The 14,340-nt window shown below is 39.0% G+C and overlaps 1 protein-coding gene across 2 annotated transcripts in view; it reads right to left on the reverse strand.

The window, feature by feature from the left end:
- Window positions 1-14,340, reverse strand: part of LOC117524798 (partitioning defective 3 homolog B-like) — an 830,560-nt gene that overhangs the window by 643,579 nt on the left and 172,641 nt on the right. The window lies entirely within an intron of this gene.

Below are 14,340 nucleotides of genomic sequence, written 5' to 3' on the forward strand. Positions count from 1 at the left end.
TAAATGAATGAACAAAGAAGCCCAAGGAGCGGTCGTAAAAAGAAACTTAATCCACAGCTGGTGTTGCTGAGATCATATGTGTACATGCAGATGTGCAGCAACACCAACAAACATCCAGACACACACACAGTCTGCATAGGGCAACTCAGTAACTGATACCCAGTAATATTTCATTAAGACAGCCACAGAAGTGATCGCATGAAGTGAAAACAGAGTGAACATGTAAGGCTTGGAAGGTGGGCTCCTGATGATCTACACTCCTAAGCTTCATCTTACATGTCACAAAGCAAAGCATAAAAATTAGTGCTGCTAGCTCACAGTTACTCATGGGATACTGAGTAAAAGATTCATTTCTGGTGTATTGTGGAATCATGTTGCATCACATTCACAACAACATGGTGATATGGGTCAAAACGTGTCAGGACACAATCTAAATGGATCAACACAGGGTCACGTGACCCATATCAATAGGTATCCCTTGCTGGGTTATGCATAGTGTTAATTTCGTCAGACGAAATGAGATGAAATATATTCGTCAACAACCCTTTTTCCCATGACTAAGACGAGACGATGACGAGACGGCACCAATGTTCTAAAAACGTTGACTAAAACTGTGTAAATATGCGTTATTGTTGACAAATAAAAACAAGATGAAAATGTATTGCAAGAAATAAAAAATAAACAGAAATTCTCTCCTCATTTTCATCTACTACACAAGAAAAAAGGCAACATCCAATCCATCTGTCATGTGGTTTGTGCCAGCAGTTCTTCTACTGTACTGTAGGCTACGTTACATATTATCTCTCTGCGCCCACTGATAGTTTTAGTTTAACATATTATGGCTACAATACAGGGCTCTCACCAGTTTTATAACAGCATAATGGTCCGTTGCGCTGCTAAAAAAAAAAAAAAAAAAAAAAAAATCACACTGCAGTTGGACCGGTACGTTGTTTTTGAGGGTGTGTAAGGGAAAATAATCATTTTTATATAACGGCTGAGTGGATCCTTGTCATTTGATTGGTGCATTGTATGTCACATGACATGGATTAATTCATTCCATTTGTGTTGCATTGCATTTAGAGTGTGGCATGGTTCCATTTAGAGTGCAAATTTGGTTCCATACGTTTGGTACCATTGCACTCTATACACACGCGCACATCCTTGTGCATGCGCGCGCATGCACACACAAAACAAATCCACTGTGCTGCCTGGAAGCTGTGAGCAGGAAAGAGAAGAAAAGCTGGACTAATTTCTGACGGAATTTTTTTTTCGCTGCACTGAGGATGTACAGTCTTACACAGTCTGTGTGTGTGTGTGTGTGTGTGTGTGTGTGTGTGTGCGAGGACGCGGGGGACAAGACTCTCCCGAGACATAATTTGATTGAGCTAACTGACGCTGTTAATTCTTGTAAGATACACACACACACACACACACACACACACACACACACACACACACACACACACACACACACACACACACACACACACACACACAAATCCACTGTGCTGTCAATTAGTAGGAAAAGAGGAAAAAAGCTGGACTCATTTCTAACGTGACTTTTTGTTTTCACTGCAGTGAGGACATACACAGTCGACCGAGCCGGTTGCGTGTGTGTGAGACCAACAACACCATGATTTGATTGAGCTAACTGACGCTGCTTGTAACATACAAACATACACACAAAATCCACTCCGCTGTAAGCCGTCTGGATGCATGAAGACCTGTTCACATGAAACGCTGATGTGATTTTTGGCTGGACTTTTTTTTTTTTGGAAGTCCAAAGTCAGTGCACAGCATCACTGGACTACACGTTACAGTGGAACTGTGGGACTTACACATTACAGTGTGTTTATAAATTAATAAAATTAATAAAAAATTAAAATTAATAAAATATCAAATGACAAGGATCTATTTTAGCGTTATATAAAACAAATAATGAATGTTTTTACATTCTTTCAATGGAACGAATATTTCATGAGGTGAAAGCTGGAACATACCATTCAACTTGGCTTCGCCTGTTGAATGGTATGTTCCAGCTTTCACCTCATGAAATATTCGTACCACTGAACTCATGAACATTCATTATTTGTATACTCTACGTTGGTTGTGGAGCAGCTGGTTCTGATTAGAAGCACCGTGTCCACAATTAAAGATGTCAGTCGTGACTCACCTTTTTTGCTGGTTTTTTGCTTTTCTGAAGTCTCTAAATGGGACTCTTTTTCTGTGAGAATCACCCACAGCTTCATACAGACTGTTTTTATTCGTTCGTCATTAACGTGCCTTTTTTGTGGGGCAGCCAACGACGCTGATCTCTGCCGTGGACTGGAACATTAATATCTCCCGCTTCTCTGGTTCCTAAACTAAAGGTAGTGTCCCTCATAAAAATAATAATAATAATAATAATGATAATATCATCCACGTCGTGTGTGTTGTTGGATTTGTTCTGCGGGTCTCTGCCGAGTAAAGGTGGAAAGATGGATCATTCCACAATCAATAACTTCAAAGCGATTTGCCATTTTAAATCAAATGACACCCCTTTCCAAAACGCTGTAAAACAGACAGCATACTACAACCGACCAAAGCTGTTTTCCCCAAAATGAGACATCCTCCGTTCTGTCCAGGAGAACTTATCCTGGTGACAAAGTATCAGCGCTCCAGTCTGAGCACAGCCGCGCTACAGCAGCGAGTATTGTAGGGGAGACCAGGACCAAAGTCACATTTTACATTTATATCCCTCTGAATCTGCTTGGCTATAAGAGTCTCACTGTAAGAGTCATTATTTAATACCAGTTTTTATTTTATTTTATTTTGTTGGTGTTTCTAATAAATATAAAACATCAGAACAAGTGTATCATTTGTAAATGTGTAGTGAATCAACAAACAAGACACTTCTAGCAAAGTTGCACTGAAGATTCATCCATTCAAGTCAATTAATTCAAGATGTTTGTTATTCCAGACTTTTAATCAATATTTCAGCTGTGGAACACAAATCAACTGAAATGAATAAACAAAAATGATCTCTGAAATAAATAGAAAAAGACTAAAACGTTTTGACTAAAACTTGAAAAAAATACCTTGAGTTCTCGTTTGACTAAAACTAGACTAAAATGTTGAGACTTTTAGTCGACTAGAACATGACTAACAAAAATGATATGTGAATGACTAAGACTAAGAATGAACTTTGACACAAGACTAAGACTAAGATTAAATTGAAAATGGATGACAAAATTAACACTAGTTATGCAACCTGGGCTTCTGGGTTTGTGACTGTCCTGGATAAAGAATAAGATCCAAGCTTTCCATTACTTTCTGGACGTGACCATCATTACTCATTCTGTGTTCAGTGAAAGTCTCAAACTACTAGAGAGAATCACCTATATCAGCAATGATGTTTAAGTTTGTCATCCTTACCCCTCGCTCACACTGCCTCCGGTGTTACCATTGCGGGGTACGGATGCGGGACCCGCAGAGAATCCAAGGCATTAAAAAGATACAAACCTCTCTCAGTGGCCATGGAGCTCTGCGGCTGCGGTTACCAAGACCCTGCGGTGCTGTGGATTTTACCGCAAGAAGTCTATCCTTGCGGACTGCCGGAGCGCTCCACATCAAAACAGCGAGCGTAGTCTCTGGACCTGTTGCTGGAGTTGGCCGCAGCTCTGCACAGCAGACAGGGGGACGGTGTGAGTGGCCCGCTGCGGCGTTTACGGAGCCTGCACACTCGGTAAGTGCATCGGAGGCAGTGAGAGCAAGGCCTTAGCCTTTGAGGTCCAGAAGAATTTACAGAATAATGATGTCCCTGGATAGAGGTGCTTGATGATGTTGATACCTATGCAGGAGACCAAATGCCGCAGTCTTAATGGCCCTGATGCTTCATATCTAACACTATAATCATCAAACATGGATGATAACCACTGACTGAAGGACAGGAGCAGACTGTCGTGTATAGTATTTCATCAATTTTCCCTCCATCTGTAGGTCAACAGAAAATCAACTGAGAAATGTTTAAGTAGCCCAGTTCCAATACAAGCCACATGTGATTTTATGAGAATATAAAGAATGGAACCAATTACCAAGTTATAAATCTCACATTAAAATTTAGAATAAAAGAGAGAACATTTTTTGAAGAAACACAAAGACATCAGCTATGTTAATATTTGGGCCCTAGCAAGGGCCCTGACCCTCTTTCTGAGACAATTACATAGTTAAACAATCAAGAAATCAATTCAGTTACCATAATTTCCAGACTATAAAGTGCACCTGAATATGAGCTAAACCCAAAAATTTTAAAAAGAAAAAAGAAATTGGACATAAATAAGCTGCATCATTGTAAAAGCCGCAGTGTTCAAAGCGTGTAAATAAAGTAGCGACTAATAATCCGGAATTAAGGTAATCATTTAAAAAAAACTTTGTCAGGGAGCTATATATAGCCCGATTGATGTTAGATGTAAGATACATACACTGATTGATTTCATGCCCAAAACACAGTGTGAAACTAAAAGGCAGTCAGCGGTTTTGCAATTGAACTCTCCAACTTAATCCATCTAGCCCAAAACTAAACTTCCTTCAACTCAGCAACTTTTTTCTTCAAATCCTCCTTCACTGTCCACATTTTAGCCATCAGAGGTAAAAAGTAGCTCACTCATATTGGTGCTAGTATCAAGCCTGGCAAAACAGATTTAGCAACAGGAAGGTCATCTGGATGTGCAACATTTGCCAGAACCCTAAATGCCAAAAACCAGCATGATCAACCAAAAAAAGAAAAGAAAGTAACAAAGATTATAGGAAAAAAGAAGCCAAAGGGGTTTTGAGTGAACAATGAAAACGGCTTAGAAAAATACCTATTTACTTTTTCCTGATAACTTTGCAGTTTTTGGCCTGTTATCAGATATTAGATTGGAACATAACATGAGCCTGCCAGAAAGTGTAAACAAGTTTAGAGTGGAAAGTAGAGGAGGTCACTCTAAGTTCAAACTGACTACTGTTCATTGTGAAATGACATTCATGAAATTCATCATATAATGTCTATCTGCTTTTGTTTTTATTGAGCAGATATTATTGCTAGACCACTACACTATACTACAATTTTATGTATGATATAGTGTAGTGACTGTCAGTACAGTAATATTGATATTGAGCAGTACATTATGATTATCATATTTAGTACTATGGTGCATTATTAATGCTAGTGATTTGATAAAACTGGTGAGTTTAGGTTAGCAATGCAGTAAAGTGTGTACAGTGACTCTGGAAAGTATTCACAGCAATTCACCTTTTCCACATTTTGCTGTTACAACCTTATTAAAAATGGAGTAAGTTCATTTTTTCCCTCAAAATTCTACTCGCAACACTCCATAATGTCAACATGAAAAAAGTTCTGTTTTTTTTGTGCAAATTTATTAAATAATAATAATAATAATAATAATAATAATAATAATAAAGAAATCACATGTACCTAAGTATTCACACCCACTGCTCAATACTTTGTTGATGCACCTTTGGCAGCAATTACAGCCTCAAGTCTTCTTGAATATGATGCCACAAGCATGGTGCACCTATCTTTGGGCAGTTTTGCCCATTCCTCTTTGCAGCACCTCTCAAGCTCCATCAGGTTGGATGGGGGCATCATTTTCAGATCGGATTCAGGTCTGGATCACTCAAGGACACTGTCACAGAGTTGTCCTCTAGACTGTCCTGCTAGAAGATGAACTGTCACCCCAGTCTGAGCAGATTTTCATCCAGAATGTATCTGTACATTGCATTCATTTTTCCCTCAATCCTGACTAGTCTCCCAGTTCCTGCTACTGAAAATCATTCCCACAGCATGATGCTGCCACCACCATGCTTCACTGTAGGGATGGTGCCTGGTTTCCTCCAAACATGATGCCTGGCATTCCAAAGACTTCAATTTTTGTCTCATCAGACCAGAGAATTTTGTTTCTCTGGTCTGAGAGTCCTTCAGGTGCCTTTTGGCAAACTCCAGGTGGGCTACCATGTGCTTTACTAAGGAGTGGCTTCTGTCTGGCCACTCTACCATACAGGCCTGATTGGTGGATTGCTGCAGAGATGGTTGTCCTTCTGGAAGGTTCTCTTCTCTCCACAGAGGAATGCTGGAGCACTGACAGAGTGACCATCAGGTTAATGGTAACTTCTATGACTAAGGCCCCAATATCTCAGTTTAGACGGGTAGTCAGCTCTTGGAAGAATCTTGGTGGATCCCAACTTCTTCCATTTCCGGATGATGGAGGCCACTGTGCTCATTAGGACCTTCAAAGCAGCAGAAATGTTTCTGTACCCTTAACCAGATATGTGCCTCAATCCTGTCTTGGAGGTCTACAAACAATTCCTTTGACTTCATGCTTGGTTTGTGCCCTGACATGCACCGTCAGCTGTGGGACCTTATATTTAGACAGGTGTGTGCCTTTCCACATCATGTCTAATCAACTGAATCTACCCTAAGTGGATTCCAATTAAGCTGTAGAAACATCTCAAGGATGATCAGTGGAAACAGGATGCAGCTGAGCTCAAGTTTGAGCTTCACGGCAAAGGCTGTGAATACTTACTTATGTGATTTCTTTGATTTTTTATTTGCAAAAAAAAAAAAACTTTTTTTACATTGTCATTATGGGATCTTGTGTGTAGAAGTTTGAAGAAGAAATTTAGAAGAGAAGCGCTGTGAATACTTTCTGGATGCACTCTAACCATGTATAAAGCAACAAACATTAAGCTGATGTGAAATTAGTGCATTTTGAGGTTTGAGGATTTAATTTTGTGACCTGTAAACTTGGTCTGCAGGTTAAACAAAAAAAAAAAAAAAAGGTGTGTGGGGGGGGGGGGGGGTCCATGAAAACTACAGAACAGAGACAAAAAAGGAGCGCTGTGGTAAAAGACAGAAAAATGACAAAAGCACATTAAGTCCCCAGTTCCAAGGCAAAAAAAAAGAAAAAAAAGAAAAAAGAAAAAGAACAGCTGGGGATAAAATATTAAACTAGTGAGAAATGGATAAATGACCTTCAGGTGAGAGAAAATGGAAAGGATGGCTCAGAGGGTCAAACATTAGGCTCATTGTTTTTGTAATAGTGAATTGTTTTAGGACCAACTGATATTTTAAGCATGACTGTGAACACTTTATAAAGCCTGGTTCCAAGCAGTTTCACACTAAATGAGAAGGTGTGACAGAGCAAAAGAGGTGACAGAGGAAAAATGGGCAAAGAGAACACTGAAGTGTTGACAAAACGGTAATTTTCATGGAGAGGAAGGAAAACATGAGCCTGAAACAGAAAGCGGGTTCTGTTGTACAAGTTCTACAGGAGCCAATTTTCTCTTGGCGTATTGTTAGGTGTGGATTATAAAGATAAATTTTCACAGTTGCCAGACTGTCTTTATGGGGGGGGGTGTTACACCTGAGAACAACAGTGGTGAAGAAAAAATAAAGGAATGAAACAAAAAAAAAGCAGCATGCTTCACCCTCTGCCCCTTTAGTCAAAAGAGAGAAGGAACGAAAAAACAGAAGAGAACAAGGGCAGAGGAGTGAGATTGTGGGAAAGTGAGTCAAGATCATATGCTGACCTGCAGACACAGACAACAACCACTCACCAACAACGGTACACACGTGCGTACAACAAATACGAAAGCAAAGCAGGCTTAAGTCAACATCTGAAATTTGACTCCATACTTGTACATTTTATTATACTTGCATGTGTGGATGAAGTCCCTCTGATTTAATACATTTCTACACAGAAACGGTCTCTCTCTCTCGCTGACCCCATTCACCTCATACAACTCCCGAGCATCTCCCTTCTTTTCTTCTTCTTTTGTTGCTAAATTCATACAAAATCCTTTTCACAGTGTTGTGTGGAGGTATTGCAGAATTATATGAGTGTAAGAATATAACCACAGTGAAACAATCAGAAACAAAGTTTACGTATCTGATTTTGTACACAAGAAACACTGGTCTCCAGGCCCCTGTAATTAGTAACATGGCTCCACAAACAACTTCACAGGCCTGTCAGACTTTGTTATGGACCTTTTGCATGTTCAACTTGCCAACGTGACCCAAAACAGGAAGATTACTGCTCCTTTCCTGTATCTGGCAGAACCCCATAACAACACAATCTGCCCAAGCTGTGTATTGTAACCAGTCCTCTGTATGTGTCTGTGAAAAAGATAACTAAAAACAGCTGGACGCATCTCCACTAAATTTGGTGGAAATGTTACTTGGACAGATATGTTGAGATGACTGGCATTTGGAAAGGATCAGACAAAGGTCAAGGTCAACAAAAACATGTTGAGAAAAAAACAACAAAAAAGCATTTTTTTGCAACATCTCTGCAATTAATAGGGTCAGAAAGATGATCGATAGCTTATACTGATCAGCAAAGTATTGTGATTGATTTGTAACATGAACTATCAGACATGGCTATATCCCAGTGTGCAGAGCATGCAGTGTTTGCATCAGCCTCCCGGTGCCTTTCATTACAGCAGTATTATTGTATTTATTAATACATAAGTATATGTACATACTGTAAGAGACAGACGGCTCTCACTAAAGTGGTGAATGATCTTCTGCTTACAATGGATTCAGACACCACTACGGTTCTTTTGCTCTTAGATCTCAGTGCTGCATTTGATACCGTGGATCATCATATTCTACTTGATAGGCTGGAAAATCATTTTGGGATTACTGGGAGTGCCCTTGCATGACTGACGTCATACATGACCAGTCGTTCTCACTGTGTTTTGTACAGTAACACTATCTCTAACCTTAGTGACATGAAATTTGGGGTTCCACAGGGGTCTGTCTTAGGCCCCCTGCTTTTCTCCCTTTATATAGCACCCCTTGGGCACATATTGCGGCATTATGGGATTACCTTTCACTGCTATGCAGATGATACTCAGTTATACATGCCGATAACTGCTGGTAATTTTGTTCACATAAAATCCTTAGAAGATTGCCTTGCAGCAGTGAGAAGTTGGATGTCTAGAAACTTCCTACTTTTAAACTCTGATAAGACTGAAATGATTGTTGGTCCAGTGAGACATCGGCATCAATTTGACCAGTTAACACTTAGCCTAGGCTTGTTTGTCATACATCACACTGACAAAGTGAGGAACCTTGGGGTAATTTCTGATCCTTCATTGTCCTTTGGCCTCCACATTAGAAATATTACTAGGACTGCTTTCTTCCACTTGCGAAATACAGCGAAGATTCGTCCCATTCTGTCTATGGCTGATGCTGAGACCCTGATCCATGTGTTTATCTCTTCTAGATTGGACTACTGCAATGTTCTATTTTCTGGTTTACCGCAGTCTAGCATTACGGCTCTCTAATTGGTTCCAATGCTGCAGCCAGACTTTTGACACGAAGCAGAAAGTACAACCACATTACACCAATTTTGGCATGCCTTCACTGGCTTCTTGTCCCAGTTAGGGCTGCAGGTATAGATTATTTTAGTAATCGAGTATTCTATCGATTATTCTGGCGATTAATCAAGTAACTGAATAAAAAGTACTTTTGTGTTTTTAAACAACATCAATAGTCCAGGGCTCTCCCTAAGCAATGGCACAATGTTGCTGCGCCAAAGTGTTGACATTTTGCTGAAATGGCGATGGGATGTGGCTTTGTTTTGTTTTCTTCAACTTGTAAAATTTAACCATTTTTAAGTTTTTTTTTTGTTTTTTTTTTTTTAAACAAAAGTTGGTGGACTGGGTCTCTGCGTGATTTTTTTTAATCCCTCTTTCTCTGCAATTCAGCAGATGCATTTCAGTTGGAGGCTGAACATGCAAGCCCTGCAGTCAGGTTTTTTTTAATTATTATTTTATTTAAGTTACTGTATTTGTGAAGCGTTGTGTGTTGCCCAAAAAAGCAAAACACTCAGTGCAAGTCTGAGCAAAACACAAGAAAGAGTGGACTTCTGCTGGTTGTCAAAGTAGTTGGGGACGGAGCTGTGACTCGCCCTGTATGACAGCCCCTCACACCGGGTAGAGACAGCAGCCGGCCACCGGGTCAATAGTCACTCCCCACGTAGAGCGGACCATGTGTTTTTTAAAAATAGACAAACACAATGCTTCACTTTAAATGCGCAGTCAGTCTATTTCAGATAATCAACGTGGACAGAGTTTCTCTTAAAAGGCTTTATTTTACTCTTAGTGTCACGTTGGAAAGCTGTAGCTATCATTGCTAATTTGATTAGCTGTTATGCTCTAGTCTTCATTTTTTTCTGGGACGTTGCAGTACCACACAGAGGCCTGGCATATGTACTACAACGTTAAACGAAGCTTCGAGGCACAGAATTTGCCTCGAGTATTTTTTGTAATCGAATTATTCGAGTTACTCGACTAATCGTTTCAGCTCTAGTCCCAGTGAGATCAGATTTTAAGGTTCTGCTATTAACCTATAAAATTATTCATGGACTGGCACCTCCCTACCTAGCTGACCTAATTAAACCTTACGTACCGGCCCGGGCTTTACATTCTCAGGGTGCAGGACTACTTTGCTTCCCTAGGGTGAATAAGAAGTCTGCGGGTCACAGAGCTTTCTCTTATCGTGCCCCTGTTCTGTGGAATGGTCTCCCTGCGTCAATACAACAGTCAGATTCTGTGGAGACGTTCAAGTCCAGACTTAAGACGCACTTCTTTTCCCTTTCATGTGGCTAGCATACTGGTATCATTTGGTTTTACGCTTTTTACTCTTTTAATTCAGTTTATTAGTAAATGGAGCGTGTCGCGGCCTCAACTTTACCAAAATTCTGGGTCTTTTAGTGAAGCTTAGGGCTAGTGGCCGGCGATCACCTTAGTATTTCTTCTGTTTTTTCTTGTTGTTTAATGCTGGCAAATTATACAGTATTTCTTGTCTTTCTGATGCCTGATTCTGTTTTTTTCTCTCTGTTTAAGGTGCAGCTCCATCCAGAGATGGGAGTTGTATTTGTGTTGGCGACCCTCCTGTCCTGTGCACCAACAGCATTTCTTGTATATTCGTCCATGAATTGTTCTATGAATTGTTCTGTAATTTATGTTTGTAGCATGGCCCAAGCAGAGGGTCACCCCTTTGAGTCTGGTCTACTTGAGGTTTCTTCCTCAGAGGGAGTTTTTCCTTACCACTGTTACTCTGGGGGTTGGTAAGGTTAGACCTTACCTGTGTGAAGCGCCTGGAGGCAACTCTGTTGTGATTTGGCGCTATATAAATGAAAATAAATTGAAACTGAAATTGAAAAATTAAAATGGGATTGCATTATAGTATTACTGAACACACTGAAGGGAAATAAGCCATAGTATCATATAAATTGCAATAATCACAAATATAACCCAATATTATACAAATAATGAATGTTTGTGAGGGAAATGGTAAGAATGTTTCATTTCATCTTTCACCATTGCACAGATGGAAAAAACATTCATTATTTGTTTTATATAACACCTAAGATAGATCCTTGTCATCTGATATTTAATTAATTCATAAACAAGAGAAAAAGGACTTTTGAGGTCAAGAGGTTTCAAACAGTTCAAGATGAACATTTAATAGCAGTCAAATCCAATCCAAAATAAAACTTATCAGCTTTGGGAATATCAACATCTTTCACAGTCTTAAAAATGACGATGTACTCTGTACCTGATGCAGTGCATTGACGTCATGTACAGACTAGGGTTGGGTACTGAGAACCAGTTCTTTTCGTGTATCGTTAAGAAATGATTCAATCCACCGACATCAATAGCCTTTTTGCTTAACGATTCCCTTATCGGCCCTTCAGAGTGGCCGTTGTTTCTGAGGGTGTTTGAAAATTATCATTTCTCTACGTTGATTACAGACCCTGCAGTGGGTCTGTAATCAACCGTTTCTGCAGCGCAGCTCTGCTTTGAACCTTGAACCAACAAAGCAGTGGTTCGATCTGCTGCTTCGTTGGCTCATTGCTTCGCTCCTCTTCAGAAGCGGCAGCTCCGCTTCTTATCCCCTCTCAAAGCCATTTAAAATATGTCAATCATGAGTCACTTTTGTGTGGATTACAGTGACTAACTGGGACTCCTGTCTTGTTGAGAGAAAAAACTAGAATCGTTCTCCGTTCCGTTACTCCAAACGCTGCGCCGCTCTCTACTGAGTCAAGTTAGAAAGATAGAGTCCGCTCAGAATTAATAACTTCAAAGCAAAACGCTGTTTAAATCAAATGACACCTCTTTCCAAACGTTGTAATACTGCAATCGATCAAGATGTTTTTTTCTTCTCAAAATGAGACGTTCTGCACTAATGTGCAGCAGCCAAAGACCAGACCTGCAGACTCCAGCAGCCGTCTGAGTTCGGCTCAGGCATATGGAGGAGAGACTTTCATGCCGTTAATGTCTGAAAGTAAATGCTTTTGACAAAACTACAGATTTTGTTTATTTTTATTCATGTCCAGAGATCAAGGATCCAGTGATCAATTTCATATTTATTTACTTTAAGACTTAATAAAATGTTGCTGACATAGAAAACCTGTAAAGCCTACTTGTAGTACACAGAGAATTCACAAGAGGTATTGATAAGGGAATCGATAAGGAATCGGATCGATAAGCAGAATCAATAATGATACAGATAGATAAAATCGTATCAATACCCAACCCTAGTACAGACTGCCGTCTGCTTTCATCAGTCCAGCAAAAAATCACGACAGAAATTTGTTGAGCTCTTCATTCGATAGCGCTTCAACTTCAGCTTGAGATGTCCCAGTGAATACTGCAAATGCCTCCAGATGGCTTACAGTGTACTGGATTTGGTTTTTTTTTGTTTTTTGTTTTTTTTTTATACTAAGCACAGTACCATGTCAAAGTGTTAGTGTGAACGCGCGGTCCGTCAGTGCTTGATTGCTGTATGCACAAAAAGGCAATACATCGTGTTTTTACATTAACGTGCTCGCTGCATGCAATCACGCAAAACGTATGGAACCAAAATTGCACGGTAAACAATGATCAATATCATGTGACATACAAACCACCAATCAAATGACAAGGATCTATTTAGGTGGTATACAATACAATATATATTATTCTGAATCGGTCCATTCTACACAATACGCTTTAAATATACAATGATAGTAATACTTTTGTTCTTTTACTTAAACATTTTCAATGAAGGACTTAAATTGTGTTGCTTTGTCAGTCTACTGCTATAAACTAATGCTCAGTATGGGACTGTAATGCATTCCTACCAAATTAGCTGCATTTTGCCTCCTGTCATGCATCACTCAGTCAAATGAGACAAACAAAATGACACAAATGGCCACAAAAAAATTATAGTGATTTGGCTAAAAACCTGAATATCTGGGACTATCATTAAAACCGCTCTTACACAAATTTTGCAAACCCACTTATTCATTCACTGACTGCATAATTCATACCTTTGCTATAGCTGCAACATTTAAATGAATAACTGATAATTAATAGACTATGAAATTAATCAACCACTATTTTGATAATAGTTTAATCATTTTGAGTCATTAAAAAAAATCAAATTGTTCGATTACAGCTTCTTAAATATTAATATTTTTTGGGTTATTTTTCTATCGGCTATATATGTCTTTCTGGCAGTAAACTAAATATCGTTGGGCTGTGGACAAAGTAAGGCATTTTAAGGCTCTGGATAACAATGACAGACATGTTTCACCATTTTTTTTGGAAATTTTATGGACCTAACAACTAACTGACTAATTCAGAAAATGATTAATCAATTTGTCGATTATGAAAATAATCATTAGTTGCAACCCTATCTGCTAATCTCACAGAATTTCTGTGTAGAAATACCTTGTCTCTCTTATTAACAACCACAGCTACTCCTAATCCACCACCAATTACTCATATACAAAGCATCTAAGAGATGGTAGACACATCTATAAAACAAAATTACTTTTGCATTGAGACAGTGCATCAAAGTTCACCAGATCTGAATGAATTTGTCCTCATAACACGACCTTTGAATTAACTGACAGCAATAACTGTTTTTGAGTTATCATATTAGAATCTGTTCACTCGGTACATTTTGCCAGCTATAATAGTTAAAAAAAAAAGTGATTTAATCTTTTTGGTGCCTTTAATATTCATACATATGCAGTACATATATTAGAACTGCAACTGATTATTTTCATTACTGATGAATTTTTAAATCCTTTGTAACAACTGGGTCACTATTTACTATCATTATTGGTTACTATCACATCTGTTACATTCATTTATTAATTACTACAAACCAAAGTGACAGGAATAAAACTAAACCAAAACTTAAGAAAAAGCGCAGCACATGGATATACAAAGCAAGTACAAAACTGTTGTTTTTCAGAACTGTGACAGCCTCTTTAATGTGGGGTGATATAAAAAATG

Source organism: Thalassophryne amazonica, chromosome 14 (genome assembly GCF_902500255.1).
Source record: "Thalassophryne amazonica chromosome 14, fThaAma1.1, whole genome shotgun sequence".
NCBI classification, from domain to species: domain Eukaryota; kingdom Metazoa; phylum Chordata; class Actinopteri; order Batrachoidiformes; family Batrachoididae; genus Thalassophryne; species Thalassophryne amazonica.